Raw genomic sequence first — 15,950 nt, 5'->3', positions numbered from 1 at the left:
AGGACAGGGCTGAATGCCAGCTTGAGAAGCAGGGGCTGGAGCTGACCCTCATCAAATGCCAGAATCTCTGAGCTAGAAGGTACCTTGTGGGAGCATCTGAGCAATGACTCAGGAGTCAGAGGATCTGGTTTCAAATCCTGTCTCTGGGGCTGGGCAAATCCTTCCTCTGTTTTGATCTCAGTTTCTTCACCTGTAAAATGGGGGAGTTGGACTAGATGGTCTGCAAGGTCTCTCATTTCCCTCAACTCTAAAATGAGGGATTTGCACTCCATGGCTTCTGGAGACCCCCTCCAGCTCTGAGTTTGTGACTGTGCCCAGACAATGGTCTGGTCCCACTTGCCTTTTACAGACTGTCCTCCCTGCCCCCTGCAAGTGGTCATCCAGATTCTGCTTTAGAGGTTTCCCATGCAGTGGAGCCCTTGAACCCACCCCCTGACAATAGTCCATTTTTAGCCTGCTTTCATCAGGAAGAAGTTTTTCCTCAGATCAAGCCCCAATTTTTTCCTCATTGAACCATTCTCCCATTTGCCGCTCCTCATTCCACCCTTTGGGGCCTTATTAATGAAGATAATAATAGCAGCTGACATTTATGAATCTGCAAACCTTAAGATGCTTCATGTGCATGATCTCTGATGATGACGGTAATAGCTCATTCTTCTTGAGGACTTCTAGGATCGCCGAGCAGTTCCCTCTCCTCCTCCCACTTCCTTTGGGGCAGAGCTGGACTCAGGTAGGCGTTTGGGGTGAGTCCGGGTCTGGAAGCAGGGGCCCAGGCTCCTCAGAGGTTCTGCCAGGCATCTGGAGCCAGATTCAGGGGACCTTGAGATGTTGCCTGACAGCATCTCTGAGAGCCTGGAAGAAGCCTCGGACAACCAAAAATCTCTCCTTCAGCGTGTCTGACGAGTGGAACCCTAGAATCCCCCCAGAATTGTGGAAATTCAGAGATCTGACCTATGCCCAAACAGGCTATCAGGAAGCATTGTGGCACAATGGAAAAAGCCTTGGCTCTGGGGTCAGAGGACCTGACCCTACTTCTAGGATTACCTACTCACTATCTGGATATCTCTGCTGCAACAATTTAATTTTTTTTTTAACCCTTGTACTTTGGTGTATTGTCTCATAGGTGGAAGAGTGGTAAGGGTGGGCAATGGGGGTCAAGTGACTTGCCCAGGGTCACACAGCTGGGAAGTGGCTGAGGCCGTACTGCAACAGTTTAGAGGGACTATTTGTACCTGACCTGTGGTAGAGCCTTCAGAGCTTGGCTTGGCCTGATCAGCCACAGTCAGACATACTCTACATGGATCCCAGCATAGTGATGTCATTTTGGTCCTCTGAAAATACAAAGGACGATGACCCAGCATCTGAGTGACTTTAGGTAAAGCATCCCACCTCTATGAACCTCAATGTCCTCACCTGAAAAATTAGAGGGATGAGTTCTCTAACCTCTGAGGCCCCCCTCAGGTTCTAGATCTAGGTTCTCCTTCCAACCTGACAAGTGGCCTCTCAGTTTCTCTCCAGAATCACTGGAGCCTGGAACCATCCATGAAGGCAATCCCTCCTTGTCTGCAACATTTCTTAACAACGCTCCAAACAGAGTCTGCCTAAGCTCGCCCCTCTAGTCCTGCACTGGTCCTGTGCACTGCTATTCTCTGATACTCAGTGTCCCCTATTGAAAAACAAGAGGTTTGGCTTCAGCGCCCTCTAAGGTAGTTTCCTGCTATATCCTTTTGGGCCTTTAAATTTGTGAGAACAACTTTTTGTGGTGGCAAAGAATTGCAAACTAAAGGAATGTCCCTCAACTAGGGAATGGCTGAACAACCTGGGGTCTATGATGGTGATGGAATACTTCTGTGCTCTAAGGAATGATGAACAGAAAAGAGTGGAAAGACCTCCATGAACTGATGCAGAGTGAGACAAGCAGAACCAGGAGAACATCATACACAGTAACTGCAATATTGTGGAATGATCAACTAAGATAGACTTAGCTATTATTGGCAATACAACGATCCAGGACAATTCCGAGGGACTTAAGACAAAGAATGCTGTCTACTACTCCCAGAGAAAGAATTGTTGGAGTCAGAATGCAGATGAAAGCATGCAATTTCTCATTGTTTATTTGGGTTTATGTTTGGGGGTTTGGGTTTTATAAGATTACACAGAAAAATGAACAATATAGAAATATGTATTGCATGTTAACATATGTATAATCCAGATTGAATCACCTGCCAGCACTGGGGGAGGGAAGGGAAGGGAGGGAGGGAGATAAGTTTGATCATATAACTTAGGAAAACTTGTGTGGAAATTTGTTATAACATGTAATTGGTGGTTAATTAATTAAAATTGTAAGAATGAGTCAGAGGACCCAAGTGATAATCTTGCTTCTGACATTTTCTACCTGCGTGGCCTTGTCTGAACATTTCTTTTCTTCCTACCTGCCTCGATTTTATTTATCTAGAAAATCTGATGGCAACGATCATAAAAATGAGAACACTCAAATGCAAACTTGCAGGTAGGGGATGAAGAGAGAGGGAAGAAAAAGACCTCAAATGAGAGGAGTTGGAGCCTCTGCCCCCAGAGAGTTTTTATTTATGGTTTTGACCCAAGCAGATTCGATCTGGTCCAATTTCCTCATTTTTATAGAGAATGAAAGAAAAGCCCAAAGGGATCAAGTCTTCTGTCCAAGGACACATAGATAAAGAGCTAGGCCTGGGGCCCAGCTCCTTGGCCTCTAAACCCTGCTCTCCACACCAAAGTGCCTCCCAGGGTCCTACAAGCTGAAGATTCCATGATTCTAAGGCTTGGAGTCTGGAAAAGTTGCTCCTCATTCTCTATGTCCTGCCACAAGGTAAGAGGACGGTTCTCCTCCTGCCAAGCTAACTGGCCAGCTTCGTGTCTGCAGCAGAGTTGATTGGGCTGTGACTCACAGTCTGATGGTCTTGTACTAGCCAAGGATGCTAACTCGGACATCTTGGCCCGCCGCCCACCCAGGCCAGTGGGGGCCGATTCCTCTCTGTCCCCCTGCAGTTTTAATTGGAGCTGCTGTTGTCTTCCACATTCGGCCCTACGGTGTGGACTGTGTAAAGGCCGAGTTCCACTGTCCAGCCCTCAGGCTCGGTCAATTGCTTCCCTCGGCTGATGGGCCTGGTTCCAGAGGAGTGAGGCCGGACTGGATTAGCAGCGGGGGACTGAGGAAGGTCTGGCCAATGGACAAACAGCCTCTGCCCCGGCAGCTGCTACACCAAAAAAGGGATGAGCGCCATTCTACCCATTGTCCAGGGGGAAAGCCAGAATGGAGCTGTTAGGAGCAATCCTGTTAGTGACAGCTGACAAGCAGAACCCAGGGTTTTGGACAGACAGCCGTAGCAGACATTTTGTTCTCTTTCCAATGAATGATCCAGCTTAACAGAAACGGAAAGGATACACGTCTATCTTCCCTGTGTTCTCTCTGTGTGTGTGTGTGTGTGTGTGTGTGTGTGTGTGTGAGAGAGAGAGAGAGAGAGAGAGAGAGAGAAAGAGAAAGAGAGAGAGAGAAAGAGAGAGAGAAAGAAAGAAAGAGAGAGAGAGAAAGAGAGGAGAGAAAGAGAGAGAGAGAGAGAAAGAGAGAGAAAGAAAGAAAGAGAGAGAGAGAGAGAGAAAGAGAGAGAGGGAGAGACAGAGAGAAAGAGAGACAGAGAGACAGAGAAAGGGAGAGAGTGAAAGAAGGCGGGAAGGAGGAAGAAAAAAAGGGAAGAAAAAAGATCCATAACTCTAGATTCTGAAACATCCAGGACAGACCCATGAATTATCCCAGGCTCTGCCCATAGGACTCCAGGCTCAGAGCTGGCCAGACTGCCCATCTCTGGCCTCCCTAAGTCCTCTGCTCAACCACATCATCATAGTTTTAGAGCCTGGGGATAAATGAGGAAACTGAGGCTTGAGGAGAGGAAGCGACAGGATGGAGCCAGAATCACACAGATAAGAAGAGGCAGAACTGGGATCTGAAGTCTTTTGACTCCCAAATTGGAGCCCTTCTTACTACATTCCAATGCCTAGAGTTTAAAGAGATCTGAGAAGTTATTTAGTCTTCACTGACGAGAGAAGGAAGCTGAGAACTTGGTGGGTTCTCTGTCCCTTGCAAAGACAGTATCATGTAGTGGAAAGAGTCTGAATTTGGAGCCCGAGGACCTGGGTTCAAATTCCAACTCTAGTACGTGCTCCCTGAGTGACATTGAGGGAGTTTCTTGAGGCCTTTTCCTCTCAATTGTCTAATGAGGGCCTTGCCTTGATGACTGAACATCCTTCAGTTCCCAGGTCTGAGGCCACAGAGGTGGGGGCTGTTTGGTGCCTCAGCTCAGGATGCAGAAAGTCTGTCCAGGGTGAATTACTTGGCCACCAATTTCCTGCCTACTTTGGGGGGTGTCACAGGAACTTTCTCTGGCCCAACGTCTCTGCTTGCATCAAACAGGGAGAGGCAGAAACTTCTCTTCTTCCTCTCCCCACTAAATATGGCATCTTGAACAGAGCCCAGGCGATCTCGGGCTGAGTCCTGGCCCTCATGCCCTCTTGACTTCCTTGTCTGCCCAGTGAGGGGTCGAGCTAGATTTCTAAGGACAGGCAGAATGAAAGCAACGGTGTGCCTGACACATAGGGGTCGTGTGACCCTGGGGAAGACAGTTCACCTCTCCTTGCCTTAGCCTGAGACTCGTAAAGCAGGCGCCCTCCAAGAGGTCTCACAAGAGCTGGAAGGGACCTTCAAAATTCTCCCAAGGGGCAGCTGGTGGTACAGCGGAGAGAGGAATCAGTTAGACCTGGATTCAGATCCAGTCTCAGACTTCTCCTCAGCCTGCCTCTATTTTCCTAATCTGCAAAATAGGAATAATAATAGCTTGTACCCTCCAAGGAAGCTGTGAGGATCAGATGAGATATGTTTGCAAGGTACTTAGCACATAGTAAATGTTTAATACATTAATTATGAAATAAAACAATAGGTAGCAATATAATAAAAATAAATACAATAGAAATAACAATGTAGAACTAATATAAATATAAAATAAAATGTGAATAGAAAATGTTCTGTTTTTCCAAAGAAATCACAAATCTAGGCAGCCTTTGTCCCCGCGAAGTAGCCATCTTGCTTTGACAGGCTGAAGAGCCTCCAACTCCAAGAGCCTGTGAGTTTAGGACCCCAGACCTCGGGGCAGGGACCTGGGAGGTTGTAGACCAGGACTAGGCTAGGGAATAGTCCAGGGATGTTATTAGTAAACAGCATTCTCAAGGGAAGACGTGCCCCCCTGCTAGTGTAGGCTTAGAATCTTGGAGACTTTCCTGGAATTCCGGGAATCTTGGAAGGGTCACCAAGCGGGTGTGGGTTAGAGGCAGGATTTGAACTTGAGTCTTCCTGGCTCCAAAGTCAGATCTCTAAGCATGAAGCCAGACAGTGCCCGTCTCTCCCAGAGACAATGGCAAGTAGGGATTTAAAACTGGAAGGGGCATTTGAGGCTGTCGAGTCCAAACCTCTCATTTCACAGAGAATTTGTGTGACCTGACTGTGGTCACACAGCCGGTCAGTGGTAGAGGCAGGCCTTGAATACAGGCTGCCGGGCGTCCAGGACCCTCTCTGCTCCACTGTGTTTCCCAGAGAGGGAAAGCCGGCCAGCTTGGTCTGGAAGCCCTCCCTAATTAACTCATAAATGCTTCTGGGTATCCCAGAGCTCCCTAGAACAAAAATGCTAAATGATAAAATAATTTATTAGCCTCTCACTAACAGATCCTGCAAAGAGAGATTTAAGAGAAACAGTATCTGATAGAAACTCCAAAGACCTGAGTTCAGGTCCGGACAGGTGAGGTGACTTTCCACAGATGGCTTTGTTGCTGTAAAATAAGTTCTGTGGCCCAACTCTCAGGATTGAAGAAAGGGGCGTATGATATAAATGTAATCATTATTTATATTTTGGAGGCCAGGGTCAGGAAGAATTCTGTGAGGGAACTAAGAGACAGACAGCATGGGTCAATAGACTGGTAAAACTGGTTTTGGGAAGATCTGGGGTCAAATCCCACCTTAGCATAGCTCTGGGAAAGTCAGTATAATCTCCCTGGTCCTCAGTTTCCTCATTTGCAAAATGAAGGGTTTGCCCTTGACAGCCCCCAAATCCCTTCCAGCTCTGAATTCTGTGATTTGATGAACTTGCTTCAGGATAGGAGATGGAGGGAGGCAGCTTCCCTCCCCCCCCCCCCGGGTGCCCAGACTGAGCACCCACAAATAGCATAAGGAATGGGAGTCCTTCATCTGGTAAAAATGAGAGCAAGGGCAGAGAACATCCCAAAGCCTCCCTTGTCAGTCTTGGAAAAGCTGAGCTCTTATTATTATCGTTATCAACACAGAAAACGTCCTCAAGCCAAAGGATGAATCCATGCTGGAGGGTCAGATCTCAGGCAGCATCTACAGCTCAGAGCCAGGGCAGGGGGCAGGGGGCAGGGGGCGGGGGCAGGGGACAGGGGCAGGGAGTCTTTTCCTAACTTCCCTCCTTTCCGACCACCCTAGGCATATCCTTCGGGAAGGAGAAGGGGCAGGGGCAGCTCAACTCATTCCCAAACAACTGGATCCTCAGCCAGGCACTGGGCTTGTCCCAGTTTCCCAGCATTGAATATCGACCTTCAATTACCTGGAGAAGAATATTGAGAGCCATTTCACTTGGGCTGTGAGCAGGGCTGGGCTGCACTTGGGTGATGGGGAGGAAGGCAGGCAGGCATGGATGGCCCCAGCTCCTCCTCTTCCAGCTCTTCCCTTCTTCCCCTGGGGCTAGGGGAAGGCTTCGATCTTCTCTTTCTCCTGCCTTGCCTGGGCTTCTTTTTCTGAACACCTTGTCTGTTCTCTGCCTTCACACTGTTTGAGCAAAGAGCCCTCACCCTCTTGTACAGTCACAGCAACTCCCTCTGGATTCGCCCATCTCCCTGCCCTTGGCATATCTCTGGGGGCAGCCCAGTGTAGGGGCATCTCTGATTTCTAGAGATGGAAGGAGCCTTGAAGGTCATCTCCTCTAGCACAGGGATGAATAAAGAAACACACGATGGTCTATTGGTCTGAGCACCAAGAGGGGTGCCCATCCCACCATGATCACCAGAGCGCTGTCACACGCTAGGGCATGGCAGAATCACATCAACCCTCCTGCCAGGTGTGGCCGTAGCCAGGGTGAGCAGACAGAAATAACACCCCAGGTGTAGCTTTACCAAAACTTTGGTGAATTTGCAGAGATTGCAAAGGGAGGAGCCTAAAGAGGCTTCTGTCCTAGTTATTGTTCAGCATACAGTTGCCTCTGACACTTGGGCTGTAGGATTTAAACCTGAGGGATCATTTGGTCTCAATTCTTTATTTTATAATAGAGGAAACTGAGGCTCACTGGGGAGAGGTGACTTGGCCAAGGTCACATAGCTACTTGGTGGCAGAGCTGATATTTAAACCTTAGTCCCCAACCTACAGATGAGGAGGGAGGCATGAGGCTGTGACCAAGCTGATAATGAGATGGGCCCAAAGGAGGGCACATAGAGAAGGTCAGTCTGGAGGGGCAGAGGGTCCCATTTGGAGCCACAGACAGCAGCTGGACCCACAGGGTAGTGGGGAGAAGGAAGGGGAGGTTGGGATGGGAGAATTTGGTAATCTTCTCAGGAAACTTGTTCAAGCTTCTGTGTCCTGACTGGGGACACCTGCAGTGAAATACCAGTGATACCAGGGAAACTGTCTTCCAAGGATTTTTTAATTGTACACTTGCCCCCCTTCTGTGCTAAAATCCTTTTGAAAAAGCCTTTGCCTCAGATGCACTAAAGAAAAAAAAAGGTGGAGTGGAGTGGGAGACGACATACCGAGAACGGGCTTGGAGCAGCTCAGCATCTGCCAGTGGGAGACCAAGGGCAAGCCAGGTCCCAGCCCCAATTTCTAGTTTTCTTGTCTATGCAGTATTGGCACAGGACCATGGTATTTGCCATCCCTGGCATTCTGCAAGGTGCTCAGGGCAGGGACTTGACACTTCCTCCTAGTAGCATGGACTTGGGGAGACCACTTCACCTCTGCCAGGCTCAGTTTCTGCTTTTCTAAAACAAAAGGAGATGGATAAATAAGCTACCCTTCTGGCTCTACATAGAAATCCTATGATATTCATCTCCATTTTACAAATGGGAAACTAAGGCCAGGAGAAAAGTGATATGCCTAAGGTCAACCATCCGGAAAGTGGGGATGGGGTCAGGATTCAAACCCACATTTAATACTCTATCCACAACACCACACTGCCCAAGGGATCAAGGAAAGATCAAGGAAAGAGGGGAAAGAGACAGAGACACAGAAAGAGAGACAAAGAAAGACGAAGGACAGAGAAAGACCAAGAGAAAAAGACAGAGAGACAGACTGAGAGAGAAAGACAAAGAGACAGAGAAAAGAGAGAGGTGGGGGGTGCAGAGAAAAGAAAGCGACAGAGAGGACAGAGATGGAAGCAGTGAAGTAGAATTTATTAATTCCTTAGTAAGCTCTGAGATATGAATATAAGCATTAAGACTACCCCCAAGGAGTTTTCTTTCTAATGAGGGAAAACAACCCATGAAGGGAAGGTAGAAGTAATCAGAAAATGGTTATTAAGCCCCTGTTATGTGCCTGGCACTGTGCTATGGGCTGGGGCTCAAGGAAAGAGAAAAGAAGTCTCTGCCACCAAGGAGCTCATAAGCTAAATAGAAACCCATCCTTTGTAAAGGTCCTGATAAGAGAAGGAGGTGGAGGGGTTAATTTGTTTAAATCACAGGCCCAAGAGAGAGAAACAAAATGAGTTTTAAAACATTTTTGAAATCGCTGGAATGGAATGATGACGTGTGGGCTTTGTGAAGGCTTTGAATTGGCTTCCCGCCTGGGAGTACGGCTTATTTTGCTGATCCTGGACCATTTTTTAAAGGTCACACTAGGATCCATTGGAATTTCAGCCAGACGTCTTGACACATGATAACAACACATTTAAAAATTAATGACAAGGTCTCTGATGTCGCACCTTGTGGGACTCCTCCGGAAGCACACGTGGCTGACAGAAAGGAGCTTTTCATGGGGACGGTTTGTTTCCTATTCTCTGGAGAAAGCCAAGTTCTTGCCTCATGCCATCATCCCTTGACAAGGCTGCATTTTTGAAATGAAAAATATTCTTGTTGATGAGAAAGATGCCTGCTTTCTTGAGTGAAGGTTCTCTAGGTAGGGACACTCAGGCTAACCACTCCAGGCACAAAGAGATGATGATTTATTTCCTCAGGGTTTTAGAGGGTAATGATTGGGACCCTATGCTGGGAGTCACAAGCTTACCTCTACCACTAGGAGCCATAGGACCCCGAATAAGTCATTTCTCCTCTACTTCCTTCCTTTCCCAGCTCCCTATTATGGATTGGCTTCCCCCATTCGAAGGTACACTTCTTGAGGGCAGGGACTGTCTTTCTCCTTGCTCGTATTTTGTATGCCTATTTAATAAATGCTTGTGAAGTGAATGACGACTTAGCCATGCCATATGAAGGATGGCTGTAGGAAGTGGGAATGTTTAGCTTGGAGAAAGAGAGGCACCAGAGTCTAAGAGACAGCTTTGGTCAAGAAGATGGAAGTTGGAGATCTACCTCTGATACATCCTGGATGTGTGACTTTGGTCAAGTCACATAACCCCTCATTGCCCCTTAGTGATTTGTATTAGTCCAGGGTGTTTCCTCATGGAGATTTGCCTACATCATTGAAGTCACAGGTCTGGTTTAGGTTTGAGAGAATCTCTGTGTTCTTGTATTTAAAGGATGACAAGTGGAAGAGGTATGAGTCCTGGTCTGCTAAGCCCCAAGAGGCCAGTTGTATCATAAATGGGTACAAGTTACAAGGCAACAGATCTGTAAACTTAACATAAGGAAGGACTTCCTAACAATGAGAGCTATCCACAAGTGGAAAGGTTATCCCTTCCTGGAAGTCTTCAAAAAAAAGACTAGATAGTTCTGGGATCCTGAATGTCACAGGCAGAATTATTAAGTTATGCATGGAACTAGACATCCACTAAGATCTTTTCTAGCTCTAACATTTTCTGATTTGCTCTGTTTGGCAGATTTCTAAACCTCAGACTCCAAGAAAAAAGCCCTTTGCAACAATGTTTTCAAAGCTTGATTTCCATTATCATTCCCTTTTAGATAACTCCCAAATTTCTACTTCCCTTTCCAACTTCTTTGCCTAAGCTCTAGGATCATATTTCCAGCTGTGTGTTGGCTCTCTCTTTCTTTCTCTGTCTCTGTCTACCTCTCTGTCTGCCTCTGTCTCTGTCTCTTTCTCTGTCTCTCTCTCCATCTCTCTCTCTCTCTCACCAGCATCTCCAAGTTGATTGGCATGTCTAAAATGGGATTCCCCATTCCTCCCCAGCCTGCTCCGCTCCCTCCCTGTCTTTTTCCTTTACATGATTATTTCTGATGATGCCTGCCCACCCCCCCTCCCATTTTCCTCCCAGCATTTCAGGCTCCAAACCTGGGAGCCCTCTTGGACTCTTTCCTCTCCCTCATCTCATGTAGCCAATGGGTTGTCAAATCCTATTGATTGAACCTCCACAATGCCTTTCAAATCTAATCCCTCTCCTACAAACGACCTTATTTGGGTTCTTCTCATGTAAAAGTTTTTACCTGTAAATGTTTCCTGCCTTCCTTCTGTCTCCATGTCAATCCATTCTCTATACTTGCATAGCCTTTAGTGACTCCCACATTACCAGGGGAATCATATGTAAGTTCTCTGCTCTGGCGTTCAAAGCTTCCACAATCTGCTCCTAACCCCACTCTCTGATCTTATTTCATGCCTTGCTTTCCCAAGTCTGGATTCCAGTCAAACCAAATTTTTCCCATCCTTTGTTCTTGTTCTGGGCTCTCTTGCCTCTGGTGTTCCATTTTCCCTTTCTTGGTCCAAGTTTGTCATTACCCACAACCCACAGGACTGAGAGTATTTCCAGAGGCCTGGGCTAGAGAGCTTGATATTTTGGCTCTTAATACTTCAGTAGAGCTGGTAAGGACAGGATTCTTGAGATGATAACTCTGGGGGGAATGATATCTGAGGGCTCCATGGAAGGACACTGCCTTGGCTCTCTAGAGGACTTGTGAAGAGGGAGCCTGAAATCCACTTGATGAGGACAGGGCTCTTTCATGGGATATATTTCACAGTCTCTGAACTTGATCAAGCCAGAATTGGATTCCACAGCTTAAGCAAAAGTACAGGGGGCAGCTGGTTAGCTCAATGACCCGAGCCAGGCCTAGAAATGGGAGGTCCTGGGTTTAAATTTAGCCTCATTTTCTAGTTGTGTGATACTGGCCAAGCCACTTTAACTGCCTAGCCCTGACCATTCTTCTGTCTTGGGCCAATACATTATCTTGACTAGTGAGATAAGGGTTTAAAAAATAATAACGCAGGAGGGCTGTGACAAGTCTGGAGCCTGGAGCAATTGGAGGGCTGCTGGCTGGCTCTTTTACTCAGCCTCTCCCCATCCTGTCTCTCTCTCTAGCCCCCCCCCTCTCCAAATCTTCTTTCTCTTTTCCATCTTTCCATCTCCCCCCACTCCCTCCCAACTTGCTTTCCCCCTCTGCTGAGTCTCCTTTCTACACATACATGGAGACAAAACACATGCCCTGAAATAATAGATAGATATTTGCGCACACACAGAGACACACAGACACAGACACAGACACACAGACACACAGACACACACACACACACAGACACACACACACACACAAGGTCCTTTTCCCGTGGCTGTCCTAGCTAGGACAGAAGAGGGAATCAAGGCAGTAATGGTTCAGGAAACAGTGAGCAGCCTCATTTTTCCAGAACAGAAGGAACGAGTGTAGGGAAAAGGGGGATGCTGAGAGAAAAGGAGAGGGAGCTGGGGCCAGAATCTGGAGAGCCTTGAATGCCAGAATCAGGAAATTGACCTTTGATCAGTAGCCAAAGAAGGTTCTAAAAGCCTCTCCAGCTTGATAGGACCCCGTCTGACCTCTCACTTCTCCCCAAATCCTGCACGTGGCTCATTTATTCAATGATTGTAGAATCTGATTACATATGCCCTTATCTCACATGGTGTTGCCTTAGCCATTATGAAATGGGAACCCAGGCACCCTGAGCTTTGTGATCCACCATAAACTGATGTCCAACCACTCCCCCTTCCAGACAGGAGCTCCCCCCACCCTACCCCACCCCACTTTACCTTGTCCATATGTCACTTGCACGTAGTTGTATATGTCTTTCCTCTGGCATAGGGTGAGCTCCTTGAAGGCAGAGACAGCTTTTGCTTTTGTCTCTGACACCCTTTACAGTGCCTGGCACATAGTAGGTACTTTATAAATGCTGGTGGACTTGAGTAGAAAAGAGGAGAATTAGCATGAGAAAGAGCCCAGGTTCCCTCAGCTCTTCGAGGAGCTGACCAGGGTCCTGGGCACAGTTGGTGCTGAATGAGCGCTTGGTGACTCTCCCTAAAAACACTCTCCAACAGTAGTCCCTGGGGCATTTGCTGCAGGAAGCTGGCACTCTCTGCCCACAAGCCCTGTGCTGAGTGCCCACAAGCCCTGATTCTTCCTGGATAACTGGAATGAATACCTTGAAATCATGTTTGTTTGGTTTTTTTGCATTCTTTATGTTTTATTTTTCAGTCTTGTCATTTCACCTTGGATAAAGAAACCAAGGCAGGACCTTCTAAACAGTTTTCAGCCCTGGGAAGCTGCTTCAGATATGGTCAGGGCGTGTGCTTACCTTGCTCCCAGGGCCGGGACAGAGGAGGGACTGGAACCGGAGACCTCCTGGCTTTGGGACCTGCTTTCTAACCACTTCTCTCTCCTGCCTCTTATGGAATCTTTTTTAGAATCAATACTGGGTATTGGTTCCAAGGCAGAAGAGCAGTAGGGAGCAGGCAATGAAGGTTAAGTGACTTGCCCAGGGTCACACAGCTGGGAAGGGATCGAGGCCACATTGGAAACCAGGACCTCCCATTTCTAGGCTTGACCTCTCAGGTATTCTTTGACTTTCGAGAACGTGAGCAAAGCAAAAGAATCTCTGGTTTCCCTTCGCCAGTTCTGCACCTCTCATCAGACCGTTTCTCACTTGGCACTTTCATCTCTATCCAGGAATAAGGGTCAGCTGGGGATCTGGGAAACAGAGAAGAAGACGTGGGCAGGAGGTGGCTGCCCTTTCCCTGCCCCCGGGGCCATGAATTCCATCCACTTTCTCCTTTCCCTCTAGTAAACAATGGGGCGGGTGGATGGATGGGGAGTTGTGGATCGATTTCAAGCCGGGCCTTTTGTCAGGGGAAGCGGCTGCCCCAATCCTCCGGAAGGGCACTGAAAAGGCTCAGGAAGGGAGGACCATTCTTTGTTTCTTGGCCATTGATGGAGCGGCTCCCAGAGCCTGCGGTGTGCCGGTGCTGGAGTCAGTGACTAATGAGAGAAGAGCTGCATTTCCACTGGACTGCAAGCGGTCAAGGGGGCAGACAAGGGGAAGACGGGGTCCAAAGGGAAATGAGCTGGAAAGAGGGAAGCTTGGAGGGAGGTAGAGTGGGGCGGCGGAGAGAGCGATAGATTTGTTGTTCACTCATTTCAGTTGCGTCTGACTCTTAGCGGCCTCCTTTGGGGGGTTTGGGGGCAACGACCCTGAAATGACTTGCCATTTCCTTCTCCAGCTCATTTTACAAATGAGTAAACTGAGGTAAATAGAGTTAAGGGCCTTGCCCAGGGTCACACAGCTAGCAAATGTCGGAGGCTGGATTTAAACTCAGGGAGACGAACTTCCCGGCACTCCGTCCACCGCATAACCTAGCTGCCTCAGTCACAGGACTTGGATTCTAACCGTGAGTCTCATCATTTATTAGACAGGCAGAGAGGCACAGTGGAAAGAGCCCTGACTCTCCTGCCAGAGGTCCTGGGTTCAAATTTCTCCTGTGATCCTGGACAAATCACGTAACCACTTAGCTTCAAAGTCCTCGAAGATAAAATGAATGGGTTGGCCTCAGTAGCTTTGAAGGTCCCTTTCAGCTCAGATCCTCTGATTCTAGGACTTTGTGGATAGAGACAGCACCAGGTTTGGGTCTCAGGAGATGGGGATCTGGCTTCCAGCTCAGTGGCTCTCTCATTTGAGGTGCCTCCTTGGACAAATTGTATTGCCCAGAACCACAGACCATCAGATCAGAAAATCGGAGCTGGAAGGGACCATAGTGATCATCAAATCCAACCCTCAGACTTTCCCTTTCTTTTTTAATCCCTTCCCTTCTGCCTTAGAATCTTCCAAGGCATGAGAGAGGTGAGGGTTAGGCAACTTGCCCAGGATCGCTCAGTTAGGAAGTGTCTGAGGACAGATTTGAACCCAGGACTTCTTGTCTCTAGGCTTGGTTCTCAATTCACTGAGCCACCTAACTGTCCCCAACACTCACACTTCTTACAGATCAATCAATCAATCAGTAAACCTTTATTAAGCACCCACTATGTGCCAAGCTCTATGTTAAGCAGAAGATATACAAAAGGAGGCAAAAGACAGTCCCTGCCTTCCAGGGGTTAAAGTGGAGCCCAGAGTTATCAAGTGGATTTGCCTGGAGTTTTAGAGGCAGGATTTACATCCATTCTTTCCTGGCTCCAAATCCAGGGCTCAGATGCTCAGAGACCTAAAGCTGGAAGGGCCAGTAGAGGCCATTGAGTCTAACTTCCCCATTTTACATATGAGGAAACTGAGACCCACAGAGGTCATGGAGACATAGGTCTAGAACTGGAAGGGTCCTTAGTGGCCATTGGGTCCAATCTTCATATTTTGCAAGTGAGGATACTAGAGCCTGAAGAGGATAATCATCTTGTCCAAGGACACCCAGCTTGGAAATATCTGAGGTGGGATTGGAACTTGGGTCTCCAAGGTTCCAAACTCTAGCTACTACACCACACTGCTTCTGCTTCCTCCTCTGTTAAATGGCTGGGGGGGGAGGGACAAGGTGATAACTATTCATGGGTCTTTGGAAGAGCAGGTTCTCTAATGAATAAAGCTATTGATTGATTGATTAATCCACAAGCTAGGACATTTCCTTTCCTTCTTACAGAGGGCAATGGCTTCACCCTAAGAGACTGCATAATGTACATTCTTTTCTGCTCTTGGGCTCCTGCCGTGGAATAATATTGTAACCAATTTTAATAGATTAGTCATTGAAATTCAAGCTCCTAAAAATTGTCATTTAGGTGTCTAGACAAAATCAGACTGATAAGCTTTCCCCCTCCCTCTCTTTCCTCTCATCTAAAAAATATGAAGCATTTCTAGCTTTTACATAATATTGTTTCTATGAACTCTGGCCGCTTTGGGGAGAAAAAGCAGAAATTAGGAGCCACGGAGGAAACACTAATTTCTGAGCATTAAAGGAGATGAATTATGCTAATGGATTAAATAAGGCAAAATTAGTTCAATGATAAGAAAGACTGTTTTAAGAGTAATGATTTCACATCAAACCTGCAGAAAATGCTCATCAAAATGAAATGACTTTCTTGTAAAGTAAGGCAAAGAGGAGTTTGATTAGCTACTTTGGGGGTCTCTGAGAATCAGACATTTTGAACTAGAAGGCACTTTAAAGGTGGTCTGGTTCAACCCCCCTCCTTTTACAGAGGGAAAAACTGAGATCTGACTTGCCTAAGGTCATGGAGGTGATTCAAACACAGGTCCACAGAGACAGAAATTCAATCTGTGATTTGATATAGGGAACTCCCTACACACTCTTGGGCAGCTTCTCTAGGCTTAAACCGATTTTCTTTCCATTAGGCAATGCTGCCACCAAATCTATGATCCTTTGATCTCAACCTGGACCTGTAACCCTAAAGTCTCAAATAGGGGTTTGTAGGGGGCATTAGTGTCCCCAGCACTTAGCACAGTGCTTGGCACAAAGTAGCGGATGTGCTCTTTTCTTCCCGAGTGGGGAGGGCGAGGAGAAGGGGCAGAGGTG

Source organism: Gracilinanus agilis, chromosome 5, assembly GCF_016433145.1.
Source record: "Gracilinanus agilis isolate LMUSP501 chromosome 5, AgileGrace, whole genome shotgun sequence".
Lineage (NCBI taxonomy): Eukaryota > Metazoa > Chordata > Mammalia > Didelphimorphia > Didelphidae > Gracilinanus > Gracilinanus agilis.
The sequence above is the reverse complement of the archived record's forward strand: the minus strand, read 5'-3'. Positions refer to the sequence as shown.